General features: G+C 44.2%; 1 protein-coding gene and 1 long non-coding RNA gene across 6 annotated transcripts in view; one reads left to right on the top strand and one right to left on the bottom strand.

The window, feature by feature from the left end:
• TIAM2 (TIAM Rac1 associated GEF 2) overlaps positions 1–24,062 on the bottom strand; it is a 262,812-nt gene that overhangs the window by 178,834 nt on the left and 59,916 nt on the right. The gene's annotated exons all lie outside the window — the stretch shown is intronic.
• Positions 5,257–11,886, top strand: LOC136792426 (uncharacterized). Its single transcript, XR_010836210.1, has 4 exons — positions 5,257–5,313; positions 5,603–5,775; positions 6,596–6,709; positions 10,286–11,886. It is a non-coding gene; the product is annotated as an uncharacterized lncRNA (long non-coding RNA).

Below are 24,062 nucleotides of genomic sequence, written 5' to 3'. Positions count from 1 at the left end.
TGGTATAAAGAAACTTCAACGAATTTGAGAAATAAAACCAATCACACTAATACCAAAGCTGTGAGCTGGAAGATAATATCGAAAAACATCACAGAGCAAAACAAAAAGTTAAGAGACGGGGATAATACATCCTGAGGTCCGACACCCATTCGAGATGAGTTTCAGAAGCAGCTAAACAAGACAATAAGGCGGGGTTGGGGGGAATGAGAGTGAAGAAAGTCGCCCCAGCTGATCAAAGACATGAGCCGGGCTTCCCTGATGGCGCAGTGGTTGAGAATCCGCCTGCCAGTGCGGGGGACACGGGTTTGAGCCCTGGTCCGGGAAGATCCCACGTGCCGTGGAGCCACTAAGCCCGTGTGCCACAACCGCTGAGCCTGCGCTCTAGAGCCCGTGAGCCACAACTACTGAGGCCCACGCACCTGGACCCCGTGCTCAGCAACAAAGAAAAGCCACGACAATGAGAAAGCCCGCGCACCGCAACGAAGAGTGGCCCCCGCTCACCACAACTAGAGGAAGCCCGCGCACAGCAATGAAGAGCCTACACAGCCAAAAATAAATAAATCTATTTTTTTTTAAGTGTTAAAAAAATAAATAAATAGATTACAAAGGACATGAGCCACCACGCCGAAAGGGCCCCAGAGCATTCCCAGTGGATGAATGAAGAACAGCCCAGTCATGGGAATGCAACATCACCCACGAGCCTCTTCGCACCCGAGGGGCTCGGCAACATTGGCCGTACCACGCACTTTAGAAACCAAAGACGACCGTGTGGTTCAACTGCAAGAGAACCAAACCGTGAATGAGAACACCTCGCTTCTGGCTGTGGCTCTAGGACCCATTTGTGGGATTGTACAGGGCTTACAGTAACTCTTATATGGCTTCTCCAGAAAGCGGAGAGTCACAGACCCACCTTCTCGCAACTCTCCCTGGTTATGTGGCTGATACTATGAATGCAAACAATTTAGCAAGCACGAAGAGCCATACAAACCTCAACTGTTCCTGGCAACATCATACTTACGCGCATGTATAGGGATTGCTATGCACTCAATGTTTGTGTCCCCCCTCCCCCCCCAAAATCATGTTGAACCCCTACTCCCCCTCCAACGTGACGGTATTAGAAGGTGGAACCTCTGGGAGATGATTAGGTTTACGAGAGCGGAGCCCCTATGATGGGTACAGTGCCCTTATGAGAAGAGACCAGGGCTTCCCTGGTGGCGCAGTGGTTGAGAGTCCGCCTGCCGATGCAGGGGACGCGGGTTCGTGCCCCGGTCCGGGAAGATCCCACATGCCGCGGAGCGGCTGGGCCCGTGAGCCGTGGCCGCTGCGCCTGCGCGTCCGGAGCCTGTGCTCCGCAACGGGAGAGGCCACAACAGTGAGAGGCCCGCGTACTGAAAAAAAAAAAAAAAAAAAAAGAAGAAGAAGAGACCAGAGACCTTGTTCTCCCTCTTTTCTACCAAGTGAAGACACAGAAAGAAGGCAGCCACCTGTGAACCAGGAAGTGGGCTCTCAGCAGACACCAGATGTGCTGGCACCTTGTTCTTGGACTTCCGGCCTTCAGAGCTGTGCGAAATAAACGTCACTAAACCACCCAGTCTATGGTATTGTTACAGCAGGTGGAACTAAGAGATACAATTTAAGGCCTGCTTCCCATTTATTGTGACGTAGTAGCATTTCAGCTGATATTCACAAGATGCTATTACAGGCACCTGATTTTCTGTAATCCTTCAAAACCAAGCCATGCCCCTCAAGTACACGGTGGCAGGCACCCTCTAAGCCAAGAAGCCTCTCCTACGTTTCCTGTATGCAGATCCTATTCAGGGTTTGGAATGATAACCGTTAAGAGGAGACCAAGGAGGTCAGCAGATCTGGGCACAAGTCCTGGCTTGGAACTAACTAGCTGACTGGCCTGGGAGAAACTGCTGGGCTTCAGATTCCTCTGAAAGGCGGAGGGAGTCGGACTAGACCAGCGAGAGCCTGCTGGCTGGGCAGGGAATCACCCCGGGGGCTCCTGAGACCCACCCCGGAGACTCCAACTAGCGGGCCAGGGAGGAGACCAATGGTGTCTTCGTTTTAAATTCTCCAGGTGACTCTGATGTGCCGCCAGTGCTGAGATCACTAGACAAGAAGGTCTCTAAAAGCCCCCCTGGCTCTACGGAAGGCAGCAGAGGGTGCAGGGAGAGCAGTTGGCAAAACCGGGTTTTAAATCCACTTTTCTGGGCTTCCCTGGTGGCACAGTGGTTGAGAATCCGCCTGCCGATGCAGGAGACACGGGTTCGTGCCCTCGTCCGGGAGGATCCCACGTGCCGCGGAGCAACTGAGCCCGTGAGCCATGGCCGCTGAGCCTGCGCGTCCAGAGCCTGTGCTCCGCAACGGGAGAGGCCACGGCAGTGAGAGGCCCACATACCGCAAAAAAAAAAAAAAAAAAAAAAAAAAAAAAAAAAAAAAATCCACTTTTCTGCCCCTTCCCGTCCACGGCCTTCCTCACTTGTACGATGTAGATAAAACAATGCCTCCCCTGTAATGTTATGAGGCGGAAATAACATCATGCAGGTGAAGAGCCCAGATACAGCCACTGGCACTTCGCAGGAGATCACAAAACGTAATTATTACTATTACAACTCTCTAAGTAAAGAACCTATGGGAGGAGTGAACTAAAAAGGTCACTGACATCCTAAGGTTCCCTGCTAACACAGCGTGTCCGATGGGAACCTGCCTGCGGTTTAACGCCACTAAGGAGGCAGCTGCTAAGGGGTGAGCTGGGGAGAGTCCCACCTGCCAAGTGGACCAAGCCCTGGACAGGCCGGAGGCGGGGGGCAGGGCAGCTGCCTGCAACAGGATGGGTTCAGGGAGCCCACACCCACGGGGAAGCCGCGGGAAAAGACTTTCCTCTCCCTAAAGGAACAAACACTGTAGATAAAAAGTCTATGAAAAAGCAGAATAAAGCTGTAATACTGGCTTCTGGCCAATCTGCCAGGGTGAGGGAACAAATTCCCATACAAAACTGAGACTATTTGTTAATTTATTTGAAAGCAAGCTGGTGCTAGCACACCACTTATTTTCCTCTCATGCTAAAAATAAAAGTTTCTAAGCTGCCCTAATTGGGGCTACCATCACACAGGCAATATGGATATCTCAGATGAAGAAGGGAAAACTGTGAAGAAGTTAATTTTAAAACAAACCTTATTGTTCATATTTTCACCGACGTGTTAGAAGAATTTAGACGAGAGAACGTCTATATACCAAGTATTTGCTGGTAATGAAGTTTATACATTTTAGACACTCAGATGAAAACAGTCACGACCAAATCAAAGCTGTGAAATGCACATGCAAACTATTTTTCAGCCTGCATTATTCCTTCGTAAAATTCTCCCTTCTTCCACTGATCTCACTAAAACTCCGAACAATACAAAACCCTCCCCGTTTTACAAATTCTCAACATCATTTTTTCAACCACACCCTTTTCTTTGGAATACAGGATCAAGCCAAAAATCATCTGGCTACATTCAGACGCATGGAAAGGCCTGCCACTCCTAACAGATTTTGAACTCCTTTTCATTTCATTTTTCCAGAGGCTAAAACAAGCAAAGCAGCCTTCAATTCACCACAAACATGAACACGTTTTATAAGGTCTCCCCCAAGTCTGGGGTGGGTGAAGGGACAAGTCTTTTGAACCATTTTCTATGATCCAAATGGCCAGAAACAGTATAAAAGCCCCACTTGAATGATAATGGGGTTTAATTGGCTTAGACCAATTTGGTTTTCACCTTTAATTTTGGATTCAAATTCCAGCTTTGTCCAAGAAGTGAAAATGAATTTGGCAAATATATCCCAGCGTGCCCAGTTGGCATTTGAACAATGGGCAATCTGGACACTGAAATCAACATCTTAAAAAGGAGGCATGTAGTTAAGTAGCCTGAATGGCGGCTGGCCTCACCCTGTCCCGCATGACGAGGCCTGCGCTCCCTCAGGATAATGAATTCTGCCACAAAAGGGAGCCTGGAGCACGCTTTGATATTTTGCCTTCATTTTCATTTTCATGATATGAAACGAACACACTGTTTTACTTCTCAAAGTTCCATTTCTCTTATTTAAAAAAAGAAGAAATTATGCTATGACGGAAGGTAATACAACGCAACTGGAAGAAACCCAGGGCCTCGCTCTCGCTTCCTCCGCACGTGTTAAGCCTCATTAAATGTCTTCTTGCCTGACATTTTGTGCAAGATGCCTCCAGTGAGTCCATCTGGTCACTAAGACAAGTTTTCAATGACAAAGGCTCCCGAACAGCTCCATTAAAGGCCTGAGTGGCAGTGAGGAATTCCCATAGGTAATGAGATTATTCTAATCTCTGATTGATGAAGTATTTATCTAAGTATGGAACAGATATGAAGACTAATGGGTGGGGGGGGCGGGCCAGGGAGATGGGAAAGTAATTACCAGACAGAGAAGAGTATGCATCTTCTTTGACACAAGAATACCTCAAGGTCATAATTATTGTGGAAATTTTATACAATTCCTCAGAAAGTGCCTCTAAAATTTTATCAGGCAACAGTCTAGGCAAGAAATTCAAAGTTAATTGGTTTTGGTCAAAGGTTACTTTGTGATACTAAATTACAGTACAAATGGTCGTCAAATTGAAGTTTGGGAAAATGGTTAAAATAAACGTGGACGAGGGTGAGTTTAAACGGCGTAAAACGTTTTCCATCCCTAGGGGCTTCCTAGTTACTTGTCCATCTTCTGGATGTAACACATCTTTCCAAATCTTTTTGCTTCCGAGGATAAAGCTCAGAGGAGGTAAACCGTTTTCTCGGGGCGCTCCCTACTGTATTCTGGAACAAAGACAAGTTACATTAAACTAATGAAGCTTCAGCTTCAGGGCTCCTTCTAAAACCCTAGGAAGGGCCCCAAAATATGTTCACAAGTATTCTTGTAGAAGTTCCAGAAGAAAGATCTCTTTTGTATTCTTTTTCTTAAGGAGAACCTCAAAATTGTAGGAGCTTTAGGTCCAACAAAACCTGGATTTCCCTGGACCTCACAGTCTTTACCTCGTTATCCAGCAGCTTCCGCGGATGAGACACTCGCAGAGGCAGGGAGACTATTACAGCTCTCTAATTAAAGAAACTTCAGGGTGAGTCAACTAAAAAGGTCACGGACATCCTCAGGTTCCCTGCTAACACAGGACAACCAATGGGATCCTGCCTGCAATTTAACCCTGCTAAGGAGGCAGCTGCTCCCTGTCTCAAGGGAGACAAAAAAAGTAGCACACTCCTCAGGACACCACCAGCCATCAGGATTTGTCTTCCAGACACGGCCCAGGTAAGACTTCAAGGACACTCTTACTTCTCAGGTTGGGAGGGAGGGCAGAGACAAGAGAGGAGCTTGATTATTGCTAAAGAGGATGAAAACACAATTCTGGTGATTGCAACTTTCTCATAGGGCTGACCAGAGCATTATTCTTAAACTGAAACCTCAGTATATGTCAACTGAACTCCCCATGGTAAACAGTGCGGGGGGGGGGGGGGGAACATGGCTTCTATTTTATGATTTTTTTTAATTGTGGGAAATTATACATAACCTAAAACTTGCCATTTTAACCATGATTAAGCACACAGCTCAGTGGCGTTAAGCACACGCACCCTGCCGTGCGATCATCGCCAGTGACCGTCTCCAGAACTCACTCCATCTAAACGCTCTGCCCGTTAGAGAGTAACTTCCACTCCTCCCGGCACCAACCAACCATGCTTCTACTTTCCGTCTCTACGAAGCTGACTGTTCTAGGTACCTCGTGAGTGAACTCATACAGTATTCGTCTTCTTGTGACCGGCTCATTTCACTGAGCATAATGTCTTCAAGGTTCATCCCTGTTGTAGCAAATGTCAGAATTTCCTCCTTTGTTAAGGCTGAATAAAATTCCATTGTATGTGTACACCACATTTTGTTTATCCATTTATCTGTCCATGGACAGTTGGTTTGCCTCTACCTTTTGGCTGTTGTGAACAACACTGCCATGAATGTGGGTACACAGATACCTGCTTGACTCCCTGCTTTCAATTCTTTGGGGTATATACCCAGAAGTGGAGTTGCTGGATTATACAGTAATGCTACTCCATAGCAACTGCACCATTTTACATTCCCAGCGACAGTGTACAAGGTTTCCAAATTCTCCACATCTTTGCCAACACTTGCTATTTTCTGGTGTTCTGTTTTGGGTTTGGGGGGAATTTTGGGGTAATATCTAGATGAATGTGAAATGGTATCTCACTGTGGTTTTGATTTGCATTTCCCTAATGACTAGTGATGTTGAGCATCTTTTTAGGCACTTGTTGGCCATTTGTACATGTTCAAGTCCTTTGTCCAGGGGGACAGTCTTTTGCTCAATATTTTGGACCTCCCTTCCCCACCCTCCCACTGGCATGCCCCAAGACCATGACAGAAAGCTTCCGTCTTCTGACAGACTACTTAAATCATCACAAACAGAATGCCGGTAGAAATCTGAACAGTAAAAGTCATTCTGATGTAGTCTCAGGTGGAAATGAGCAAAAGACAATCCTTACTATAAAATGACAAAGAAAATGGCTGAATTCTGTTTGTGTTCCAGAGTTTTGTGGAAGGTTGAACTTGCGAGCAACAAAACTGGACATTTAGCTGAAGCAATTTCGAAGCAAAGTGCTGAAGATGCATCTTGGCCCCTTCTGACAGCTTACAGTAAAAGGCAAGAAGAGAGAAATGACTTAAATATGGAATCATTAAGCAGAAAGGAAGCAGAACTTCGAGATTGGGGAAATTCTCAGCCTATCCACACTGTAAAAAGTGAGAATATTGAGGGAGTGGCCAAGTTACCCTCTGACAAGGAGATTCTAGGATCAACCCTTTCAAGATAGTGGGAGAACTTTCTCAAAGGCAGTTCAGAGGTCATCAGGGCTGCCACTCCCAGCACAGGCCCTAAGAGCAGGGGCTCAGGGTGAAAGAGGAAAACATGGCCTCCTCCACCTACATACCAAAGGACAGGGCTGTCTGGGGCCACGGGGCCACACTACCTCAGCCCAGCAGAGATGTGGGTATGAGACCCCAGCCTGGAGAGCCTTAGGGCCCCAACGGAGAGCCACTGCAAAGCCATCTTGCCAAGCCACTGTGGTGACGTTACCACCCCAGTGACCTGGAAGGCAGAGCCTCAAGTCAAAGAGGATTATTCTCCAGCCTTAAGGTTGAATGTTGTTTGCCCTGTTGGATGACATGGGACTGGTTGCCCTTTCACCTCTCCTATCTCTCCCTTTGGAATGGGAATGTCTACCTTTGCCTGTCCCACCATTATGTCTGGGAAGCAGAAAAGTGGTTTGGTTTCACAGGCTCACAGCTGAAGAGGAATTTGCCTCAGCATGAATGGTACCTTGAGTCTCACTCATATCTGATTTACATGTTATTTACATGAGATTTGGACTTGGATTTTTAAAGTTGATGCTGGAATGAGATAAAACTTTTGCAACGATTGAGATGAATGAATGTATTATGCAGGTGAGAAGGACATGAATTTGGGGGAGCCAGTGCAAATTTATGAATGAATGAACATCTGTGGGCCCCCCCTAATTCATATGTTGAAATCCCAGCCCCCAGTGTGATGGAATTAGGAGGCTGGGCCTTTGGCAGGCGGACAGGTCATGAGGATGGAGCCCTCGCGAATGGAATTAGCACTCTTATGAAAGAGGTTCCAGAGAAGTCTCACCCTCGTGTGAGGGCACAGTGAGAAGACGGCTGTGTATGCCCCGGGCAGCGGGCTCTCACCAGACTCAGAACCGGCTGGTGCTCTGACCTTGGACTGCCCAGCCTTCAGAACTGTGTAAAATAGATGATGTTTAAGCCACCCAGTGACGGTATTTTGGTTGCAGCCCAAACTAAGACATCACTTACTATGCCCCCCTATAGCTGTTCGCCTCGTTCTTTCCAAATGTTTCTCTAATGAACTAGACTGTCCTGAGTTCCACGCCCAGCCTGGACGATTTCCTCCTGGGCTCACAGACCACTGGAAGGGCCCAAGAATCACCATTAGACCCATTTAGAAGCAGCATCGTGAAGGATTTTCCAGAAAGTAGAAGGGAAACTTCAAAATAATAAAGCAAGACAGCTCAGTCACCCAAACCAGGGCTTTTTCGTAAAGGGGAAAAAACTACACAGACACAAACAACAGAAACACCAGAAACGGTGCTCCGTTCCGTGGCAAGAGGCACCTCTAAGTGAAGTGAAGGGCACCGTACAGAGCCCAGCAGGAGGTCCTCACCTCCAGAACCAGCCCCCAGGAGGGAACTGCAGCTGGAGGAGACAACGCAGAAAAGGACGTCCTTGTCGCCTTATGCGGCGTGCCCACTTCACGCACTCGAATCCTTCTGTCTGGGGGCGAGGGGGCTGCAAGAGGAGCAAATGCGAGCAATGCTCCCAGAGCTGGGCCATGTGTGGAGGCCCCGAATCTGTCGATGTGGGCACTCGGGGTACACGGTGGCCCGACTGCTCCTGAGCATCTCTAAGCCCAGGAGAGGCTGCATCCAATTTCCCCCAGTTACCTACAGCTGAGAAATACCACGTTCATTCCGCCAGATCAACTGCCATCAAATTTCTAAGTGTTTGCGGAGAAATAACCGCGAACCTTAACTTACTGTTCAGGGTGGTACAGGGTATGAAAGTGATTTATGACATCTGCTTCTCATGAGCTTATATTTCAGGTTGGAAGATTACACATGGTATATATAATAGAAGATTATAAACCTCATATATAAATAGAAGATTATATACAACTGATTTTATATTCTATATAATAGATTACATATATAGGAGAAATAGACAATATGATACATTATATATTACATAATGGAAGATTATATATTATATATAATTGAAGAAAGTAATATACGTAATATGTAATAGAGGATTATGTATAGTCAATACATATTTAAGATTGTATAGATTATAGATTATATACATTACATATATAATAGAAGATTTTATATATATATCTTTTTTTTTTTTTTTTTTTTTTTTTTTGGTATGCGGGCCTCTCACTGTTGTGGCCTCTCCCGTTGCGGAGCACAGGCTCCGAACGCGCAGGCCTAGCGGCCACGGCTCACGGGCTTAGCTGCTCCGCGGCACGTGGGATCTTCCCGGACCAGGGCACGAACCCGTGTCTCCTGCATTGGCAGGCGGATTCTCAACCACTGCGCCACCAGGGAAGCCCTATATATATATCTTTATAAATGAAACCTGTAAATGTGTAATAGGGTACTACGTGAAACTGGGTCTTATATCGTGAGTGCATGAGAAAAGGGGGGAGAAACAGCCTTATCCGCACGATCGACACCATCTTTCCAGAGAAGAGCAGTTGGAGAATCCACACTCTACATTCTATCTTTCAAAATGAGTCAACTTTGGGGGACTTCCCTGGCGGTCCAGTGGTTACGACTCCGCATGCCTAATGCAGGGGGCACGGGTTCGATCCCTGGATGGGGAACTAAGATCCCGCACGCTGCGCTGCACAGCCAAAAAAAGTCAATTTTTTCAAATACTTAACACGACAAATATAAAATGCTGAGGGGGGAACTCCCTGGCGGTCCAGTGGTTAGGACTCTGCACTTTCACTGCCAAGGGCCCGGGTTCAAGCCCTGTTTGGGAACTATGATCCCACAAGCTGGGAGTTTCAGCCAAAAAAAAAAAAAAAAAAAAAAAGCAAAGCTTAGGAATCAAGATATCTTAATTTATTCGTTTAAAAATGCTATGGTACAATGAAGGCTATAATTATATGAGAGTAAGTAGTCGGGAACATAGTTTTTCCTTCTCATTGGTCTCAATAAGATCAGAATTAAAATCATATCTTTTTTTTTAAGTATACCCATATACCTCAATAAAGTTTTTTTAAAGTATAGCCATCTTTAAGCAAATCCCAACATCAAACTGCAGATTTATATAAAATTATAAACGAGTGCCCACTTTACATCAGAATTTCTAAATAGAGACAAATTTCCCACATCACTTAAATGTGATTATAAATTGCCAGCAACCATGTGACTGAACTTGGAAGCGGGTCCTACCCCAACTGAGTTCTGAGATGACAGCATCTCTAGCCAACAGACTTGAACCAGAGGCTCCCAGCAATGCTGGCCATGATTCCAGACCCACAGAAACTGTGAGAGAATAACTGGTAATTGGTTACACAGCAATAGATAACTAATATAGTTACCCTTTTACAAATTATCTTATCAAGATACAAATGCTTATATTTCTTTCCGTTTCTAAATTTCCATTTCAGACTTTGAAGTACTCTATTATGCAGAACTGAAGAGTTAATTATGTTGCATGACTGTTGCAGACAATGAACTGAATTTAATAAAATGTGACTCAAAGAAAAAAAAAAGAAAAGAAAGAAGAGCTCAGGACACACAGAGAGACGCCAGGCTGCGCGTGTACAGAGGGATGACCATGGTGGAGGGGGGGGAGAGGGCGGCCATCTGCAAGCCAAGGAGAGAGCCTCAGATGAAACCAGCCCCATCAGCACCTTGACCTTGGACTTCCAGCCTCCAGAACAGAGAGAAAATACACTTATGTTGTTAAGGCCAACAATCAAAACAAAATATGACTCTATTGTAGGCCATACTTTAAGATTCAAAACTCGATAAGATCACTGAAAACAAATCTGATAATCTATGCAAGGCAGAAGCAACTTGTTTTGGCATCAAGACAAAGATTACAACCTATGCTGCCCAGGGACAAGCTGCCGAAGGAGGCCCAAGGGCACCAGGGTCAGGCCTCCTGAAGACGGGACCGGGTGGGCATGGAGACCCACACCACCGCTCCTGACTCGCAGCGGAAGTGAGTCAGGGTCACGGGAGCTGGAGCTGGCCATCCCATTCCTGAAGTCATTACCCTCACGGCAGAGACAAGGTCGCTGCCGGCTGGTCCTACGACAGGGCGCTGGCCATGCGGACACCGAGAAGCTAGTAGCCTTTCTTACCTTTGGTAAGGGAGTCAGCGTGTCGTTTGCTGCAGAAGTGGCTCCGCCCTCAGCCTGACCCACTGCCCTGCCCCAGGGCAGTTTGAGAATCCACGATCTTTTTTTTTTAATGCAACATGCAAACTTTATTTAACAAAAGTAACAGGTCAAGTCAAACAAGCACTCATACTGAGAGAAAAACTAACCAGAAGAAATTTCATCTTAAACACCTTCCAGGAATCTACTGGCAGCTGCATTTCCCCACTCTGCTGCTGTGAAGAATACCGCTCACACCCAGGTATGGATGAAGCATTTGTACATTTTTCAAATAGAAACACAACGGAACACAACTTTATAAACACATATCCATTAAATCTGCAAAAGATTTGAGGCAGCACTCCACACCTACATGATCCTGCAGCCTGTTTATGTTTCTCAGATTTGTTTTTCACCTCTAGCCTCCTTTTCTAAATCTACAGTTTCTCAAAAACTTCCTTACTCTCCAATAATGTAAAATCTGTCTACCTCTCAGAGCTCCTTCATCTCAACCAGCATTACCTTCCAGGACACAGCACTGAAAACTAGAGCAGGACACTACTAAGATCTTTCTGCCCCAGTGCCCCAAGCACCGCTAGAGACAAGGAGGTCTGGAAGCCAAAGAGAAGGTAGAAAAGATGTGAGGTCAACACACAAGTGGAAATTCTACTGGAACTCTAACAGCTCACTCTAGCTCCAACACTATGCCATTTATAAAGTCCTTCGTATACATTATCTCCTCAGTCTTGCCAGCAAGCCTTTGTCACCGTCGGTCCTGCAACTACTAAGTAGTGAAGCTGGGATGTAAACTTAATGCCTGTAGTCTGACAATACTTAGCACGTCACTTCTGAAAAATCTCCAATTCATACCAGAATGCCTGAACACTCCATTTCTTCTCATTAAATGAATGGCAGTAAAAAGTACTGGTATCGGGGCTTCCCTGGTGGCGCAGTGGTTGAGAGTCCGCCTGCCGATGCAGGGGACGCGGGTTCGTGCCCCGGTCCGGGAGGATCCCACGTGCCGCGGAGCGGCTGGGCCCGTGAGCCGTGGCCGCTGAGCCTGCGCGTCCGGAGCCTGTGCTCCGCAACGGGAGAGGCCACAACAGTGAGAGGCCGCGTACCGCAAAAAAAAAAAAAAAAAAAAAAAAAAGTACTGGTATCTTTGATCATATCTAGGAAACTACATAGTAGTGAAAGAATGAGAACGAGAGGAGGATCAACTGCAACCCGACAGTAGCTGCGGTAAACACAGCCCCCATCTACCCAGGAGACAACGAAACACACACCTGACAGAGCCCCTCCCACAGGAAGTTCCTCATCATGTAACCTAAATCCCTGCCTTGATTTAAGTCCATTTCCTCTGAGCCCTGCTCTACAGACCACATCACCCTCCTCTAACCATTCACTGGGCTCCCATTTACTCTTCCCTTTCCAAAGTCTAAGTCTAGGTTTTTTAATCTAGTAAGATTATTTATGATTACATGAACACCGTGGTTTTTTTCACACTAGCTTCTTACTTGAGCACTGCTGTGTCATTCATTATCTGCAATACTATGTGGAATAGAGAAGAAAGCAAAGGAAAAACAGCAGTCAGCCTGGGTTTCACTCAGCATTGTCTCTCCCTTCGCATCCCGTCCCCAGCTGGCCACAGGGGACGGCTGTTGAAGGGAAAGTGGACGTCTCTCCCTTTCTGCCATCTACTCAAATGCAGGCGGCATTAAGAACAAAGAGCCTGTCCCTTTACCCCCAAACTTCCCATCTCAGGGATAAGAGAGGGAGGGCAGGGCAGGCAAAACCCAGGCCACACAGAACCAGCTGGCAGATGGGGCGGTCAGAGGGCACCAGGGGCTGAAATGCTTCTCACAACAGGTGGGTAATCTGAAGGATGACAAGGGAAAGAAGGCTTAACAAAGCTTGGCGCAGTCAGGCTTTTCTTAAATTGACTGTGATCCATATTGCATGGGCATGTTCACTTTGGAAAAATTCGCCAAGCTCCCCACTACGATTTGTGCCCTCTATATTTTAAGGAAAAGGTTTTTTAAGTGCTCTTCACTTAGTAATTCAGCATGAGAGAAAATTCTCCAAATCAAGCTCTTTTCTCCTATGACTGGAGAAAATGATTGCCTCTCTTTTCCTAAAAGTAAAAATGAAGAAACAAAGAATTCCTTAGGACCAGCTAGGTATTGTAAAAACAGGATAGAGAACAAAGACCCAGCCAACCATAGCTTCAGATAAAGATACAGAACAGTAATGGATACAGGAGAAGTAAGGACTCAGAAACAAACCCTGAAGAACACAGAGAAAACTATTCATGCTGACCTACAACATTAGGGGAAAAGAATATTTAGTTGTGGGTAACAGAAGTGGGCTGGAATTTTTTTTTTTTTTTTCAGGACAATAGAAACCCAGAGAAATTTTAAAGTCTTACTCATTGGAAAAAGATAATTGCTGAGTTTTAAGACCACGGGGAAAGGAAAGACGGCAATATTCAGTTTACTTAGGACCCAATACATGCCAGGTATGGTGTCAAGCTCTTCATATCATCTAAGGCTCATGATTAAATTTGAATTATGTATTTTATTGGTCCCATTCTACAGAAAATTGAGACTCTCATATGCTCTGAAGCAGAAACTCCATGAAAAAAGGAACTCTGAGGCAAAGCAACTTTTTGCATTTTTCTGATGCACTGAGTTGTAGGAGTGTAGCAAACAGCCAAGTGAAGATATCCAGCTGGAAGCTACAATCACTGGACCCCGAAGAGAGGTCCCAGCTAGAGGTGGATTAACTGGGCAGTGATGGACATGTATAAACGGTAGTTGAAGTTGGGCAAAAATACGGTTATGCACTGAAGATGATCCGGGATGGTTCCCTAGGGAGAACATCAATTTGACAGTGAGAAGAGGAAGGAGAATCTGAAGGAAGCAGGAAAGTAATGATGAGCAAAGAAAGAAGAAAGGCAAGAGAAAGGGGCTGGCCCAGAAGTCAACTGCAGAAGATGCTTCAAGAAGGGGCAAGAGACAAGAGTGTTCAAGGAAGCAGACAGAGCTGCTCTGAGAAAGATGTACAAGAACGTCTCCTGCACAAAATTTCTTCTTCTGAGTATAACTCATATCCGGCACAGTTCTTTTTTTTTTTGCGGTACGCGGGCCTCTCACTGTCGTGGCCTCTCCCGTTGCGGAGCACAGGCCCCGGACGCGCAGGCTCAGCGGCCACGGCTCACGGGCCCAGCCGCTCCACAGCACGTGGGATCTTCCCGGACAGGGGCGCGAACCTGCGTCCCCTGCATCGGCAGGCGGACTCTCAACCACTGCGCCACCAGGGAAGCCCACACAGTTCTTTTTTTTAAATAAGAAGCTAAGGCTTTCTACTCTTTTTAAATTTTTATTTATTTTTAAATTTTATTTTATTTATTTATTTTTTGGCTATGCTGGGTCTTCATCGTGGTGCGCGGGCTTCTCATTGCAGTGGCTTCTCTTGTTGCAGAGCATGGGCTCTAGGCGCGCGGGTTCAGTAGCTGCAGCACACAGGCCCTAGAGTGTGCAGGATCCAGTAGTTGTGGCATGCGGGTCCCAGAGCACACAGGCTTCAGCAGTTGTGGCACACAGACCCTAGAGCGCGCAGGATCCAGTAGTTGTGGCACGTGGGTGCTAGAGTGTGGGGGCTTCAGTGGTTGTGGCACATGGGCTCAGTAGTTGTGGCTCGCAGGCTCTAGAGTGCAGGCTCAGTAGTTGTGGCGCACAGGCTTAGTTGCTCTACGGCATGTGGGATCTTCCCAGACCAGGGATCGAACCCGTGTCCCCTGTGTTGGCAGACAGATTCTTAACCACTGCACCACCAGGGAAGTCTAGTCTTTAACTTCTTTGTTATGTTTGAACTTGAAACACTTGCTGGGCTTCTACTCTGGATTTCAGAACCAAGGGGCTACACCAATTACAAGATTACGGAATATCGTAAAATAAAATGGATATTTTAAGCCACATATAATGTTGCTCAAAAGCATAAGGCTATATTTTATCGTTTTAACTATCACCTTGGAGGGAGAAGCCAGTTGCCCTGAGGGAATCAGGTAGTATAAAACTTAGCCACAGCTCCTGAAAGACCAAAGTGGTACGGGGTAACAACACGATACTTGGTCTTTTGGGGCTGCATTCAAGTAGGGCTTAGGCAGTGCCGCAGAGATCCCGAGGCCACCGTTGCGGCAGCGAATACACGTGTACTGAAAAATGGGACCCAGCCGTATTATCCTATTCCCAATGTCCAGTAAGGGAACTGAAAGACCTGGGAACAAGGAAAATCAAAACCGGTTTAAACAAATGTGTGTTTAAGATACAATGTAACACTCACACATTGGCAAGAGTGCCAACACGGCCAACACAGAGGAAATGCAAACAAACTACGGTCCTGGAATTTCAAACTACAATAACTGAACATATAGCTTTCTTTAAATGTAAAGACAGAAAATATTAGGGAAAATGATTCTTTTATGCGCCAAAAATTCCTTTAGTCTATATACAACACAAATACTAAAAATAAAATCTCCTGTGTCCCAAGGAGATGAAGGAAAAAATCCTCGTTCTTAAAGGATTCTCCCTAAATTATTTCGGCATATGCCTCAATTCTCCATTTAATCTCGTTTGTGTGTAAACATAGATTTAACGATTAATGTCACAGGTGACATAGATTACTGTCAGCATCTGCATTTTTCAAATGGAAACTCACTGAGTGGTCCATTTCATGAACCACATGGTAAGTGGGTAGTGGGGAAAGGATCACAACATAATCTTTCCAAGCTTTAATTCCCGTCCACAGAAAAGCAGGTTCACACAGGCTTCAGACACATTGTGTACAAGGAGAAAACACACAGAGGCAGTTAGGAAAACGTGTTGGCAAAATGGCTTAAATTGTTCTACCTAAACATAATTTCCTTTCTCACATTAGCGAAACCTCACTGAATCACAGGTATTTCCCCCACAGATCTTCTATTCTATAGGCTATAAAGTATATTCTATATTCTATATTTTTAGAGACTCTTCTGTCCTCTGCAGTATTTACAAGAGCAGTGAATTTTCTACCTCGATTAAGATAGCCCCTGGTCTCCACCTACAGACCTTCAAAATACAAATTAAAATAACTTTTCATAGATCCTTCAAATTAAATAATTTGTTCCTAGAAATTTTCTTTCTCTCAACTCCACCCAAAAGTAAGAAAAGTGAATAAGATAATTCAAATTAACAAAACTGTGTTTTAATTTTTAAGTCTATGACACAGAAATCTGATATTTAGTTCTTTTTACTTAAATATACGCTCTGCAGACTCTTAATTTTAAGAGGCCAGAAAGCTACGATAATATCCAGATGAACGATCTCTTCATTTTCGAAAAAAAAAAACTCTGCTGTAATTTGAGACAGCTAATTTAAAAAAAAAAAAAAAACTGGAGATAAACTATAAGATAGAAAAAAATTATTTAAAATATCAGCAACAGTGACTGAATTATTTACAAAGATACAGTTGGATCTGACTTGACTAATTCTAACATGTACCTAACACATGCCGATGCACATATGTATTTAGTCTTTTTAAAATGACGAAGTCAAACAGAACAATTAAGTAACACCTTTAATCAGCTAATTTAGTTAAGAATGTATAAATGTGCATTTTCACACTGGAATTTCCAGCACACTGTCAAAGGGTTAAATATGTTAGAAGGTGTCCTGTGAATACCAACTGTCTGGCATTTCATGAAAACTCTTAGCCATGTATGACAAAGGGAAATAACAATGGTCGAGGGGGACAAAGACCCTCAGGGGAACTCACTTTTCCAAAACCATGAATGCATTCTCAAATTTTACAACTTAGGGCAGTCTGTTAGACATCATTACCATGCCAGAGATGTCTTTACTCATTATTTCCCAGGTCTTCTAACAAGAGACAGTACAGACCTTGATCTAAACACAGTAAACTCACTGAAATGAGAGGTTTGATCTCATTATTTGGAACCATGGAATCTCCCTGGTTGAGACGTACGCCCAGAGCTGCACTTATCCAAAACATTCACAGTAAACAGCGGAAGATCTAATGTCCGCCCTTACAGAAAAAGAGCTTTCTTCCAAGACTTATAAATGAGTATTATTCCACAGAAGTGAGGGCAAATTAGCTAAAACACTCATCCACAATCACGTGATGAATCTGATGAAATCATGGCTTGGCGAGCATTCCCAGTAGTATCCACTGCGTCCAACTGGGCAGTGAATGGACAGTACAGGAGACCTGGGACTCGGACGCAGGATCAAAGCAGAGATCATCAACTAAATCCTTCTTACAGCTGGCCACCTTAATCTCTTCAGGGAATCAAAATGTGATTAGTAACAAAATGTGAGCAGCCATCACAACAGTTTTGAAAACCAAGTTCTTACCAACAGAAGGCGGTTCCATTTTAACACCCTAACCTGCTTCCTTGTTTTCTAGGAAAAAGACCCTAAGATTGATCGCAAGTTGGCTGTGAAGTAGCTGAGGGATAAAGTGGATGTTGTGGGATTTTCTCCTCTCCATGAAATAATGACATTCAAAGAAGTTCTAGCACCAGATGGGGTGCGGGGGGTGGGGGAGTGAGGAGTGGGAGATGGGAGGGGAGAGGTAAGAGGGGGTCCTCTTACCCCTGGACCATCTCTCTACTTGTGTATTACAGCCAGTCTCCCAAAGGCTCCTTAGAAACATGATTTTATCAGCTAACCTCTTTCCAAATTGCTCAACTTCTCCCTCTGGATCCGGACCTGCCTCATGTCCTGTCCCCGATCTTTCATCGTCCCTCTCCAGCTGCACCCCCATCGCCCTCCCTCCTTTCTCAAGCTGTGTAGCTTTTAGAAAGTTACTGTAGAGTAATATAAAAATCACTTCACCCCCACTTGCTTCTATGGGTGGTAACTATGAGACTTTCAAAGAGCAGCAAATCCATATGTTACATATAGTTCCTGAGTATAGAAAAAGATGGAAAGGCTATCAATTCCTTTCATGAACCCTAATGCAATAACTGAGAAATGAGGAACAATTATTATTCCTACTTTAATGGATGATATGATGTCAGCCTAGAAAATCAAAGATAGTCAGCTGAAAATGTGTTGGAATTATTAAGCAAGTTCAGTAAGGGCACCATACACTGAATAGACAAGATGAGTAGGTTTCTAATACATATGAGTAATAACCACGTAAAAAGTGAGGGGAAAAATCCTTTTTCCATCACCAGCCAAAATTACTAAATAACTAGAAATTAGTGAGAATGCATAATATCTATAATTAAAACCTATTAAAATTTTACTAAAGGACATAAAGAAGATTTAAAAAATTCTGAGACAATCTACGTTCCTTGGTAGGAAGATTCAAATCATAGGAGGTCAATTCTCTTAAATTACTCTATATTCAGTGCAGTCGTAAATAGATTTTTAAAATGATGTGACTGATTCTAAAGTTCATCTGGATGGCTAACTTTGTAGAAAATACCAAGAAAAATATTTTGAAGGGAAGAAAAACAAGAATAACATGAGAGCATTTGCCCTATCAGATAGCAAAATATTCTATAAATTTACAATAACTTTAATAGCTTACTACCAAACAGAAATATTCAAAGTCCAGAAATAGATACAACGTTATACGGAGATTTAGAAAATGACAGAGGTGGCATTTCAAGTATATAAAGAAAAGATGGGGACCTCCCTGGCGGTCCAGCAGTTAAGACTCTGTGCTTCCAACGCAGGGGGCATGGATTCTATCCCTGGCTGAGGAACTAAGATCCCACATGGTGCGGCCAAAAAAAAAAAAAAAAAAAAAAGAAAAGATGGGTGCTAAAACAACCAAAGTTAGAACAACTAAGTTTTTTCTTCCCAATCCTTTGCCCTGTCGTACAGTTTCACCGTGTGTAAAACCAGCAGCATACCTGTCTCTCCCAAATCACATATGCTACCAAAGCCCAAAGGTGTGTGGGAGCTTATTATAGCCTCTCACCAGGTCCCTAACCAGGGGTGAGTCCACGCTTGAACCGAGCCAGAATCAAAGCCGTACATTTTAACCTTTAAGTTCTCGTGGGAGCAGCCAAGGTACCACCTCTCCACTTTCAGAGACTGGCACCGGGGCCAAGGGGCCACACAGGCTGCCATCTGAGTCATGGCTGAGTCCGTCCCGCCAAGCCTGCCAGCCCCTGCTTGGATGTCTCCACCTCCAGCGTGCAACCTCTTTGTTACAAAAACACTTCCAGTCCCCCTTCAGCAGGGGTCTGTTTCCTGCAGAATGTGACAGTTAACCACAGTGAATTCTGCAAAGAAAAGTAACATTCTGCTCCTGAAGTGAGGAGAAAAAAAAAAAAAAAAATGAGAAACAATTCCCATTGCAAAAGGATGATTCTTAATGGGAAACTTGGCAAGAACTTGGGGAAAGCAGGTCAGAAATGATTCCAAGATCATCTGTATTTGCTGAGGAATAAGTACAAGTTTTTTATCATCTGAAATTCTGAACGTGTCCCTGAGGGGAAGACTGTTTAGCGTTTTGCGATGTGACAGCTTACCCGGGTCTTAAATATTCCTCTCAATAGCGGCTCTTTTTTATCTAGTACCTAGCCAAAGCCACGCAGCACTGTCAGAGGACAAAGTAAAATGCCTGCTTATGAGCTATTTTATGTTTCCACGTGGAAATCCAAGCTAACATTATCAGAGCTCCAGTAGGGCTGCAAGGCGCCTCTGAGCAGGAAAGTACTATAAAAGAAGCCGATTATATTTCCGAGATGGGATCACTGAGAATGTATAGACCGGTTAATGCTCAGTGTTCTTCGTTCTCAGAACTGCCAAAGAGGCCTCCTTCCAGCCACTCAATAGTAAAAGTTCCAAGTACTTTTCAGAAGGCTCCTAAGGTTTTTTTTCCTTCCTTTTTTTTTCTCTGGGGGTGGGAAAGGGGGAGTGGAGGGGGTCACATGCATTTGTATATGTGCAATGAAAATAGATTTTTAAATGTGCTTTGGCAAAACTGGCAGGTACCAGTCTAGCTTCAGTGGTCAAGATGCATATACTTTCGAGGAAATTAATTTTAACTTTGATGAAAAAAATGTCCAACGTGTATGAACACATATTAAATAAAAAATGACCTTAAAAAAAAAGGTTCTATGGGGTGTTCAATAACTAAAATAACATTTAACAAAGTACAAGCTGAGTCTGTGAGCACTTCACCATTCCAGATCCATCTCTTCATCTATAGGGCAAGTGCCAACAAGGAAGCTCTCCAAAGTTCAGTCACCTATAAATGTCTAAGACCCTAATTTTCAAACATTTGTATTCCCTGCTGCGCCCCTGCAGGACCCAAAAGGGAAAAGAAAGTCAGGGCCATTGGCTTAGTAAAATGAAATCCTGTCTTGGCTCTCCTATGATTTCACTTACTTTTCATAGCTTGGCTTTCAAACGTAGTAATTGCTTTCTTTTTTTAAAGACATGGATTTATACCACATTTAATTTGAGTGTCGCTATATATAGATTTTGGTCTACTATAATAGTAAATTCATAAGATCCCACCCCTGAAGACCTAACTGTAACAGCAATTTAGGGATAGGATTGTCTTTTCCTATAAAGCAAAATTATTAAAGTGATCAAACATAATGTGTTCATCTGCTACCTAAAGACAATTCCTAAACCCAGCTTTTATGACACTCTCAAAATAAAAAATGCACAATCTCTTCCAGGAAGTCTGTGGTCTGAAAATTCTATGAGATTAAAAAAATTATATCATGTTGTCTCATGTCTGTGAGCTCTTATATTCTCTGGTTCAGATACTGGTACTTAAATCTTACAGTTAGAAAAGCTGTAGACTCTTCTAGAATGCTCTCAATTCTCGGAAAACAGACACAGAATCCACTTTTGTTCTTCAATTACTTATCTCTCACCAGAGAAAAGTGGTAATAATTCCTTTTCCCAGAATCATGAAGCTGTAGGTAACAAGAGCATGGCGCAGTCCAAAGAACACGTGCTCTGGAATCAGCCTGGGTCAAAACCCAGCCCCACTGCTGAATCCCTCACCCTCTCCAAGCCCGTGTGCTCCGCCGCGGGCTGGGAGGGAATGCGCTCTGCGGAACTGCGGAGTTAAATGAGATGATGGCATCGTGGACTCGTACAAAGTCAGCGAGATGAGGATGTTGCTGATGATGAAGCAGAGTCTTGGAAATACTTTCTCCAATCCCTTCATTTTTCAGCTGAAGGTAAGTGAGGACCAGAGAAATTACCGCACAAACCCACAATCTACATCTCAGTAAGCGGCTTATGAAGCAGGATAGTCTAAGGCTTCAGTTAGGACTTCTAGATGTGATGAACAAAAGCACAAAACTACTCATGCTCACGAGGGGCTCTGCCTCCAAGGAAGGCTGGCCAAAAACTCACTATTGCTGAGCGTGTACGGAAATAAGAACTTTCCCCACAAGAGAAGGCCCCCAAAGCCTGATGGGTAACATCTGCCTTTATTCGACTTCAAATCTCTCTTCATCTTTGCTTGGCCACTTAAGACCATATTCACTTCCAGCTGGTTTCAGGCCAGTAAGTTGCCCAACACAGCACGGCTGGCAAAAGCAGCACAGGACACACGGACGTGGTACGATTTCCACCTGCGCTTGATCCCATGCACAGACCAGGCAGACCTGTATGAAAGTAGCTGAAAAGGACAGAGGTTCATAACGGAGAGGCAAACTCCCGGCTGCTCAACTGAAAATGTTCAGAAGAACTCTTAAACTTCCAATCATAAAGGCCCCTCACACCGACACCTCAACAATCTGCATCTTGGCCAAATGTGGCACCTCCGATCTCACTCCAGGCTGAGACCCGGCTTAAAGAGAGCCAGGTGCCAGGTACAGATAGCATCTATAGCTGAGGTCCCCCAACCCCCAGCTCAGATTTTCCTCCAAAGTCCATTTCCTGAAGTAGCTGCTAGTAAATCCAAGTCAAATTCAGACATCTTGAACAAAGAGGGAAAGAATGCAGATCACAAAATAAAATCATATGCCAGGAAAAAACAGAGCAAAACCTGGGTTCCTCCTTCTCTTTCAATGCCCTTGTTTGAAAAACCACTTCTTCAAAACAGAAGCCAGAAATGAGGAAACCTAAGATGGATATGAAAATGAATTCACTTTATACATATCCACAGAGGCAAAGCCAAAGCCAAACCCAGAACATGACACAAGTAAGCCCAGTAATGCCTTACTAAAAACCATCATCCGTTCCAACGGTCACTAAGGGGAGCTTATACTTAAGCAGTACTCTACCGTCAGAGTAAGCTTTAACTTCTCAAAACTCCAGAAATTTGACAACAAAAGACACTGTATTGCTTCTGCAAGACAGCCCCCGGTGGTTTTCCCTGCGAGGTGAGAGCTGCACTAACCCAGCTCAGGCTTCGTGGTCGTTTATATCTCTCCCCAGCATTAAACATATCAGAGATGAGGTCAACGAGCTCTTCAAGAACCGGCCAGGCACACGCATCCACACAGCACACCCAATGCTGTTCAGTCACCTTGAAACACGGTAAGCTTTCTACAACTCTTAGCAGGCAGCTCACCACATCGTACCTGTCCTTGTTATCTCACTTATATTTCCTTCTCAAATGATTTTGTGGCAGATTATCAAGTTTTGAGAGCTACATCAAGACTAGCGAGTTCACTTTCATAAGCTCCTTCGGACCGATAATACAATAGGGGAGGGAAGTAAAAGCAAGAGTTATCACTCGTGATTCTGCAGATTCTATCAGCTGGTCCTTAAACTGACAGCGAGGCCATGCGGAGCAGCCCTGGGAGCTGCAGGAGCAGCAGCAAGGGATGGGAGGGCGGGGGCTAGTCTTTATCTGAACCATCCTTGTCAACTCCTGCACCTCACACGGTACTTACTGACACGTGTCGTGTGTGCTGTGTGCTGAGTAAGGGAATAAGTGAATGACCAGGCTGCACTGTTCGTGCAACAACGAGAGGAGGGAGACTTGAATTTTAGTCCTATCTTTGACTGTGAAAAGATGTGGTCAAGTCATTTAACCCCTCAGGAATTGTTTCCTTATCTATTTCAATGAAGCAATTGGACGGGTGATATCAAAAGAGCCTGATAGTTCTTAGATCCTATAAACTTTTATTATTTAAAGTCTGGTTACATAACCACCTCACATCTATTAGGATAGCTACTATTTAAAAAAAAAAGAAAGAAAATAAGAAGTGCTGTAAAGAAGTTGGAACCCTTGTGCACTGTTGGTGGGAATGTCAAATGGTGCAGGCATTGTGGAAAACAATACGGTGACTCTTAAAAAAAATTTTAAATGGAATTACCATATGATCCAGCAATTCTAGTTCTGAAAGCAGTGTCTCGAAGAGATATGTACACCCATGTTCACAGCAATATTATTCACAATAACCAAAGGATGGATAGACATTTCTTCAAAGAAGACATACAGATGGCCAACAAACACATGAAAGGATGCTCAACATCACTAATTATTAGAGAAATGAAATCAAAACTACAGTGAGGTATCACCTCACGCTGGTCAGAATGGCCATCATCAAAAAATCTACAAACAATAAATGCGGAGAAAAGGGAACCCTCACACACTGTTGGTGGGAATGAAAATGGACACAGCCACTATGGAGAACAGTATGGAGGTTCCTTAAAAAACTACAAATAGAACTACCATATGACCCAGCAATCCTACTACTGGGCATATACCCTGAGAAAACCATAATTCAACAAGACACATGCACTCCAACGTTCACAGCAGCTCTATTTACAAGAGCCAGGACATGGAAGCAACCTAAGTGTCCATCAACAGAGGAATAGATAAAGGAGATGTGGTACATATATACAATGGAATAGTACTCAGCCATAAAAAGGAATGAAATTGGGTCATGTGTGGAGGTGTGGATGGACCTAGAGAGTGTCATACAGAGTAAAGTAAGTCAGAAAGAGAAAAACAAATATCGGATATTAACGCATATATGTGGAATCTAGAAAAATGGTATAGATGATCTTATTTGCAAAGAAGAAATAGACACACAGACGTAGAGAACAAACGT

Source organism: Kogia breviceps, chromosome 13 (assembly GCF_026419965.1).
Source record: "Kogia breviceps isolate mKogBre1 chromosome 13, mKogBre1 haplotype 1, whole genome shotgun sequence".
Lineage (NCBI taxonomy): Eukaryota > Metazoa > Chordata > Mammalia > Artiodactyla > Physeteridae > Kogia > Kogia breviceps.
This window is presented reverse-complemented; position numbering and strand designations above follow the sequence as displayed.